Source organism: Grammomys surdaster, unplaced genomic scaffold (assembly GCF_004785775.1).
Source record: "Grammomys surdaster isolate TR1022 unplaced genomic scaffold, NIH_TR_1.0 126133, whole genome shotgun sequence".
Taxonomy (NCBI): Eukaryota; Metazoa; Chordata; class Mammalia; order Rodentia; family Muridae; genus Grammomys; species Grammomys surdaster.
In genome coordinates this window covers 55,375-64,925 of record NW_021620941.1, presented here as the reverse complement: position 1 = coordinate 64,925, position 9,551 = coordinate 55,375, and the positions used below count along the sequence as shown (strand labels likewise).

Here is a 9,551-nt window from a genome sequence, read left to right as displayed (position 1 = left end):
TTTTTTTTTTTTGTTCTGCAGGAAAAGAGTCTTTATACCCTCCAGTTTCATTACATTTTCTCTTTAACCTTCAAGCTCACTTTAACCAAATGTTTACGGAAAAACCTGAAACTACTGTTCGATGGGAAAGGCAAATTTTGAGGACTTTCCTCTTGCCAATTAGATCTTGCCTCAAGAGACAAGAAAAAGGAGTGAGCCTTGTCACTGTGAAGTGAAGAGCAGCCAAGATGAAGGAGCAGATGGACTGTGCAATAAAAATGCAGAAAGAAGAGTTACATTTTTAAGGCACTTTTTTGTTAAATGGAGCTGCATCTTGTTGGAGGCTTGATATATAAGCACTGTCAGCTACAGAAGAAGAGAACAGGGGCCAGGGCAAGATATGAAGTATGCTGTGCTTGCATGAGACAGTGAAAAAGGACGAGGAGGAAGCGGGCTGTGTTTCTCACGCATATTAGCAACCAGGGTTACCTGTGTTCTGCTCTTAAAGGAAATTATTACACATGATAGAGAAAGAGAAAGGGCCATTTTCTTTTTATCTAAAAGAAAAGATGTTCAAACAAAATGGTCTATAGAGGAGATTTTTAAGGTTGGTAAATATGACAACTAAATTCTAAAAGGGAGAAAAACAGTATCATTTAAAGAGAAAGCAAAGTGCTCCAGAGCCCAAGTATGTCTACAGGGAGGCAGAATTACAATAACGGTGTCCTTTAATGCTCATAGGTCTTTGTGACTGGCTGCTCTGTGGTCACCAGTGATCTGATGATCTAATGTGTCAATGTGCCTTTTAAAGTTGCCACATGTTTGAGAAGTCCTGACTAGAAAATGTTAGGGGCCCACATTTGGACTGCTCTCAAAACAAATTAGTTCTTGTGTAGTCTGCATTACAAGCACCAGCTTACACAGGCGGGGATGGCAAGCTTCCCTCTCCTCAGCCCCACACTCTGCTTCCTTGCCTTCTTTCCCAACAGAATGAGGTCGCCATGGCACTTTCATTTCCTGTCTTGTCAGTTAAGATCACTGCCGTGCTGTGAACAGGCTAACATTACTCTCTGGTGCGGCCCTCTGTAACCTAGAGGGCATCCTGTGCGGATTCAAGGCTGTATCCCTGCATGCTCCAGTGTTTGCAAGACCACATCTTCCAGACTCAGGGAAGTTCGTCCTAGACTCAGTTCACAATTCTAAATATTTCTGTCTCAAAGGAATGATTCCTGCCCTTTTGTTCCAAATGTAGACAGCGTTTGCTTCCTATTTTACAAGTGCCAGTGCTAATCTAACAACAGTGAGCATTCCTAAAGGTACTCCAGGCTTACATTTCAATTGAACATAAATACCACCATCAAACAATGCTTGTACCTTCCACAAGCACATTTACATGGTTTTTAAGTATTCTTATCCTGGTAGGTGCTCTTAACACAAAACCCAAGTTCATATAGGAAGGGTTTTTTGTTTTGCTTTGATTTTTTTTGTATTAAATCCAAATATAAGGCTGGAGAGATGGCTCAGCAGTTAAGAGTATCATTGCTCTTCCAGAGGACCTGGGTTTGATTCCCAGCACACATGTGGCTTTCAACCATCTGTAACTCTAGTTTTAGGAGAGCCAATGTCCTCTTCTGGCCTCCATGGGAAACCAGGTTCACACGTGGTACACAGATATACATGCAGGCAAAACATCATACATATGAAAAAGAAAAGACGATTCAAACCCTTTAAATACAGTTTTCTCTATCTTAAATCAAAAACCTAAAGAAATAGATCATAATGTCGAATTAGAAGTCACTTGTGGGGCTGGAGTGAGCTTTTTCACAGTTCAATTCTTAGTACCATTAGGCATCTCACAACTGCCTGTAAGTCCAGTTCCAGGGGATTGGATGCTCTCTTCTGGCCTCTAAGGGCATCTACACACATATAGAGTGTGTGTGCGCATGTGTGTGCTGCATGCGTACACACACATTTAAAAACTAATATTCTTTAATTCCAGCACTTGGGAGGCAGAGACAGGCGGATTTCTGAGTTCGAGGCCAGCCTGGTCTACAGAGTGAGTTCCAGGACAGCCAGGACTACACAGAGAAACCCTGTCTCGAAAAACAAACAAAAAAAAACAAAACAAAAACTAATATTCTTTATAATTAAAATAAAACACACTTTGCAATTACAATTTAAGTTAACTGCAGCACAGGAGAATGCGGCTTTGGAGATAGAGCAGCCTAGATTTCAGTCCTGCCTATGACTCACTACTTACACCATAAGAAGTCTTTTGCTTCACTCTCTGTGAACAGAGGTTTCATCAACTTAAGGAATGATTATGGAGTTTAAATGACATAAAATATATAAAAAGTCTGATACTGCACCTGGCACACAACTGTCACTTTAACAAATAATAGGTTACTGCAAACCACAGCCAAAAATAATTTTCTTAAAATACTACATCTCTCAGTCAGAGAATAAGCTGTTTGGTATAATATATAAATATGAAACATTACCAAAGGCCAGCTTATGAATATAAACAATATGGATACAATCTGAAATAATTCTACCCTATAATTTTAAGAATTATCTGATATCTGGCAATATTTATTACAAGGTTAACTATGTCCTTTTTAAAGATTCCAGCCTTTTTCTGTATTAAATTTCTTCGTCACAGATTGTGGTGCCATTATTCTGTAGCATATTTTGATATTGCTTTTTGCTATCTCCATATCATAGCCCAAGCCTTATTTCCTCATCACCCTAGGAGTTGAGTGGCACTCTTTCCATGGTGATGACAAAACATATGGGGTTGCTCATTGAGAGCGAGCTCTGCTCACTCCTTCCAGAAAGCTGGCAGCCTTGAAAGCAGCCATGTGATGAGCACAGGAAAAGTAAATGGTGCTGCTGATTTGTTCTGAATACGGCCTCTGCTCTTCCAGCAAATGTACTCATTAAAGGTTCGAAATGGCTACACAGTGTTCTTGTTAAGATTAGTTAAAACTAGGCCAACGTTACATATCCTCTTCATTAGTATTTTGGAAACTTTAATCAACTATTTCACAGATGAAATGAATGGTAGTATTAAAAAGCATACATATCTATGTATTGTATAAAATGTTTTGTCTGAACTACTAATGGGGAGAAAGTGTCCTTGTTCCATTCATGAATTACTCAAGTGAAAATACTAGTTGAATTTTAAAATCTCAAATATATCTATGTACCTTAAAGTGATCAATACATGTCACTCACACGTTCCTCATGCCAGTAAGAATCTGGCCCTATCAGATAATTAATCTCATGCTTATCTGAGTATTAATTTCTCTTGCTGTGACCATCTTCCTTTTCTGAAAAATGCAAAAGTAAATTTAGAAATTACAGTCACCTGATTATGAATAGTAAATACTTATCATTTCCCTCTTCTCCTTTCAGGAAAGAATGTCCACTTTGTTATTTTGGGGATGCCAAATTATTTTGATGCACAGGCAACACTCAGAAAGAGTGCTAATAAATATGCCATGAGAGTCACTGGCATTTCCTGTACATTCCAATGGAATAGCATACACAAAGTTTAATCTGTACCATTACAAAGAACACAGGCTGGGTTTTATTGGAAAGGCTTTTTGGAGCAAAACATGATTACAGGAAACATGAGCTTTACTAGAGTTGCCACATGGTCTTGTTTGAAAGTACACCGGGTTTTTAATATAAACACATCTAAATAATGACTGAAAATGGCTTCTGTGTTTTCATGGAGCCTTCATCTCTATGCATCTCGCTTAAGAGTTCACATGCTGTTGTAAGAGCTACAGGCTCAGCCAGCACACTGTATGTCAAAGCTGATACTTGGGCTTTTTCTAGTACCCACACCACTGCTCCCTTCCATAAAAAACTACACAGGTTTCCAAAAGAATGGCCACCCACATAGCATGCAAGGACAACATAAACTGCTTAAAGGGCTCTTCAAAGCAGATATCTCTGAATATTGCAAATAACTCATTTTTTCCAGAAATACAGTCAAAATAGTATGTTCTTACCTAGAAACTGCAAACAGTGGCTGGCTTGGCAAAGTCATAAAATACTCTAGTAAATTTTTAAGCTGTCTGTTTTCTAGTATCAATAATAAAAAAGTTTAACATAAAAAAAAACTATCAGTCAACCTGTCCAACACTAACACTTTAAGGGGAGACATCCAGGTCTCTTGCTGCAGCAACGCGAGTGGGAGCACCTGGAGCACGAGCTCTGAACGAGAATCCACGAGTTGTAAGAAAATGGCAGACAAGCCGGACATGGGGGAAATCGCCAGCTTCGATAAGGCCAAGCTGAAGAAAACCGAGACGCAGGAGAACACCCTGCCGACCAAAGAGACCATTGAACAGGAAAAGAGGAGTGAAATCTCCTAAAAGCCTAGGAAGATTTCCCCATCCCACCCCACCCCGTCATCTCCAAGACCCCCTCGTGATGTGGAGGAAGAGCCACCTGCAAAATGGACGCGAGCCACAAGCTGCACTGTGAATCTGGGCACTCCGTGCTGATGCCACCGGCCCACGGGTCTCTGAAGGGGACCCCCCCCCCCACTAATCGGACTGCCAAATTTCACCGGTTTGCCCTGGGATGTTATAGAAAATTATTTGTATGATTGATGAAAATAAAACACACCTCGTGGCAAAAAAAAAAGGGGGGGGGAGACATCCAGAGTCCTTTCTCAGAGCGGGGACAGCTTAGTGACACAGTGCTTGCTGAGCATGCACAAGATCTTGAGGAGATCCAAAACAGCAAAAACAAAGATTTTGGATTTTTTATTTTTTAATTTTTTGTTTATGATTTCTTAAACCATATTCCTTCTCTCTTAATTATATAAATTTAATACCACTCTTTTTGTTTGTTTGTTTGTTTTTCGAGACAGGGTTTCTCTGTGTAGCCCTGGCTGTCCTGGAACTCACTTGGTAGACCAGGCTGGCCTCGAACTCAGAAATCTGCCTGCCTCTGCCTCCCAAGTGCTGGGATTAAAGGCATGCACCACCACTGTCCGGCAATACCACTCTTTTAAGAAATAAGCCACATTTCCTATCCAACACATCAAAATTGAGGTAAAACTGAAAATAATGACAATTAAATACAGTATTTCTCAGTTGAACAATTTTTAAAAAGCCTCTGCCCAGGGTATCAATTTGTCCTCTTCCAGTTAGGAGGGTACTCGGGGCATAAAGGGTAAGATTGTGGCACACAAACAACTAATTAGAAAATCTTAAGAAGAATGAGCACTTAGATTGTTTAGAAAATCATGCAATTGTAAGCATCGCCTTTCCTCCATTCCTCAAAGGGCAGTGTGTAAATGTGCATCTACTCTTGCTTTCTGGTTATGAAAAAACTCTTTATTACTAACCTACTTCTTGAAGGAGGAAATAACCATGTCTACAGGTTAATATTAAGAATCTACAGATTTCAAAATTGCCTAAAGAAACCTGATTTTGAACTGGATGCTTTAGGTGGTAAGCCATGGAAATGTCAATGTTGATTTGAGCCAACAAAAAAAAAAAAAAAAAGAAAGAAAGAATTTAGAGGATGGATAAGCTCCAGGACCTTTGAATTAAATGAAAGACCAGAATACTCCACAGAATGTCTGCAATAACAGTCTCTACAGAAAATTATGAGGAACTACATAAATCCACCCTCTTCCTCTTCACACAGGCTCATTAAAGCTGTACTGACTCTCTGGGCAGCTATAATTCTGCTGACTGATACCCTGGAATCACCCTGTCAATACCCAGTGGTGTGCTGCCTCTCCAACTATCTCTGCCCCTAATATTCCTCTCTTTGATGGGATTTGCTGACCTTTAATCTGATGCTAGTTTACTCTCATCACTGAAGTGTAAGTCGGAGAGCAATAAAACGGCAACCTCACTGATTCAAAAGGGAGAGCTAAAGCCTGCTAACTGTGAATCTAACCTTTCGTAATGGCTCACTCTTAAAGGAAGAAGCATGAAGTGGAAGGCAGCTAAAACAAACAATGTGTGGTGCTGAACACAAGATTTATTAGAATCCCTTTGCATGGGTATTACAAGAGGACATCAGGGCTGTTAAACAAGAGATACACAAATATTTGTGAGAGAGACCAAAGACTCAAGAGCGTCCTTCCATACCAGTACAAATCCCTAGTAAGAGAGGTGCTGGTAGGGAATCACGGAATCAAGCAAGTTCAGATGAATGAAAAAGGCCAGGATGACTCCAGGACAATGAATAGAAACAACTGGAGTAATGGAATTGTTAAAATTAAGGTGCTTTCCGACAGTGGGGTCTGAAACTATAATGACTGAAAATCAAAACTTCAAATTCTTAACAGGTCCTCAGGAACTAAAACTGGAAATCAAGTGTTTCCCAATAATTTTCAGCACATTTTTAAGAGCTTTCTGTGTGCTAGACACTGCTCACAATCCTATATCTGTATTAACCCATTTAGTCATTCTAACATTCGTAAGGTAGATGCTATTTCGGTGCCCACTTTAATCATCATGAAACTGAGACAACTGGGGGCGGGGGTGTGTGAAACAACGGAGGGAAGGGAGGAAAAAGAGGGATGAGGATGAAAGAAGGAAAAGGGAAGAAGACAGGCTAAAACAGGAAAAATAAAAAGTCCTCACCATCAGATCCTTGGTAAATTTGAGCTCTCGGGGAAAAAAAATGTTTTCTGGTTTAAAAAGCAAACAATGAATTTGAAGCAACAAAACTAAAAAAAAAAATGCCACTGTGTGCACAACACAATTCTATCAGGTTAATGTTACCCTCCAAGTAAATCTCTTCAAGTTCATCATCAGTAGGTGTATTTTCCAAAATTAGTGACAAGAGCAAAGCAGCTACAACAATAAAGCCCAAATAGCTCACATTTCAAAGTACGAAGCATGTTTATGAAACAGAAAACAAACCTATTATCCCATGCTCTCAAATGAATGCAAATCTGGCCTCTATTTACACTCTGAAATTGCTGTCCAATTTTCTTTTGTCAAATGATCGATCTTGTAAGATTTCAACCATTTTGGGAAAAAAACAAAACAACCTACCAGCAACATCAAAAAAACGGCCATAATTAAATAAAAAGTATAATGCCAACTAGCAATAGTGGGCAGTTTTTAACCTGCCTGCAAATGGTTTGAGAGTGATTTTTATTTTAAATGGATTGGGGGTGGGGAGGAAGAGGAAGAAGAGGAAAAGAGCAGGAAGATAAGGTAAAAAGAGAAAAAAGAAGAGGATGAAGAGGATCTTTCAGAATGAAAAGCATGTGACTCTATATAAAACTAAACACCAGAGCTAAACAAAACATAAGTTACTACATAACAAATCTCTTCCAGTCCTCTTGGGGAAAACAGAGTCTGACAGCACTAGGTTCTAACAGGTGCAGATAGCAGAAGGATTACATATTCATTCTACCAGGGAGAAAAAAAAATAATAAAAAGCATAATATAATTTATAATTTATGTTTACAAGTGTTACTCTAAGAGTTACAGTCTGCCTTGCAGATTACTTGGTCTGGTTCAAGTAGACATGTTGCATCATAGAACAAGCCTGAAGGGTCGTCACAAACGTGTTCAGTAATTAACACGTCATTAACACATTAACTAATACACATTCAACATCATCAATGTTAATAGCGTAATAATTAACTTATTGTACATAGCACATATCACTCCTGGCACTTTTCAAAATAAATTTGGAAATGTATGCTTTCAAATATTAAAAAGGTAGCTATTCACACTGAAATATCTCACCAATAAACATTTTATATGTGCATTGTGTGTGTTTTAAATGAGGCATAGTTGGTGATGCTACAAATTAACTGTATCTAATTCAAGCTGAACGGTACAAAAATACAAAGAACAAAGACAAGCCTCACTCTGTGAAAGAACTAGTAATACATTAAAAATTTAATACTTGGCAGGTCAAATCTGGATACTCTCTGCTGAAGACAACCAATATTAATGAATCAGACCGCAGAGCCATTGTCTAGGATCCCAGAGGAAACAATAATGTGAGTACAAATTCCTCTCGGAAGAGAAAATCCTACAAAACTACTTAGCAGAGTAGCACTGGCCACTGCTCTCATATGTAGGAAGCCTCAAGCCTCGAATAATGCCTTAGATATGCATAACGACTTACTTATACATAATGCCTTAGATATGCATGCATACCGGGCACAACTTCAATTAAGCATTCAGTCCCATATTATTTTTCCAGTTTTCAGGTCTTTGCAGTAAAAGTTTCTGCATAAAGCTTTGCCTCACATTTGTCTCTCTGAAATAAGAAATAATCACTTATTAAAACTACAAGTTCTGTTTTATTACAAGCTAGCTTTGAAAGATACAATTTAAACAGCAGCTTTAAGAAACAGATTTGGGTTTCTGTAAAGATGAAAGGGAAGGCAATTAAAAGGAAGACAAAGATAACACCAGGTGTCAGGGCTTAAGCATGGGTCCTGCCAGGTCAGACGGCTACTTTTCACACTTGATTTGTAGAACTCCTGAGTAGAAACTGCCAAGAAAAAATACAAAAGGATGAGACAAAATGAACACATCACAGACAGGCTATCAGGCAGAGCTGATTACTGTCCAGTTATTTTTAAAATAACACTCACGCACTGCTTGTGGAAGTAAGCCTAAATGGGCTGCTTGGTTCGGCTAGCTACTGTTCTTTTGTATTGTCAGCCCATTCTTCTTTACTTATGCTTTCATTCCATACACTCTGCAAACACCTACTCTATGGAATCCTATCCTATTGAAAAACATAACGTTTCAGCAAAACTTATTAATTATAGCCAAGTCTTGGTAACCTCAGACCCGTTGAAGAAACAGATTCTTCAGGAAAAAAAATGAAATATAATTACTAAATTTTTAACTCAATTCACATATTATCTTCTAAAGATAGTTGCAAAGATACCTGTATTTGTTTAGTTTTTATATTAGTGAAGAAAGTGCAGTATATAGCCAAATGCCATTATAAATCTACTGTTCTCTAAGGAAAAAAACATTTAGTTAAAAAACATGAAACTTATTGCTCCCTCTTCATTAAGTTACTTTAGTTCTCAGCTACCTTTGAATCCCTTAGCATTACTGTGAGGGAGGCATATTATCACTGCAATTGGAGATTAGAAAATTATTGAAAAATATCAACTTCCAAAAATAGAATGTTAAATTAAACTTTCGTCTAGCTTTAAAATTGTATAGTTCTGGGGCAGTGTCAAATGCAACTACAAAACTGTATAAGCTTCTAATACTAACAACTTCTTTCTATCTGGTTAGAAAAAATAAATTATAATTTATTTACTCTTTGAAAAGAACAATCTCTCTATTTTGTCCTTATCTAGGAAAAGAACCTAGAAGCAGAATAGCCCGTTTTTAAGCATTTTGGTTTCCAGATATATGGACAGCTAGCTGCTAAAATACATCTCACATTTAACACACACTTTTTGAGAAGTACCAGGTCCTGGGAGGATCAGTACTGTGATGTAAATAATGTCTGTGCATGTAACTAGCATGGTATAATATGCTTCCAAGGCATCTCTGTGTGGCCTCCTTGGGTATAAAGCCACCTGCCCA

The 9,551-nt window shown here is 38.4% G+C and overlaps 1 pseudogene; it reads left to right on the top strand.

Moving 5' to 3' along the window:
• Positions 1–4,201: 4,201 nt before the first annotated feature.
• On the top strand, positions 4,202–4,472 carry LOC114612203 (annotated as a pseudogene).
• Positions 4,473–9,551: the final 5,079 nt, after the last annotated feature.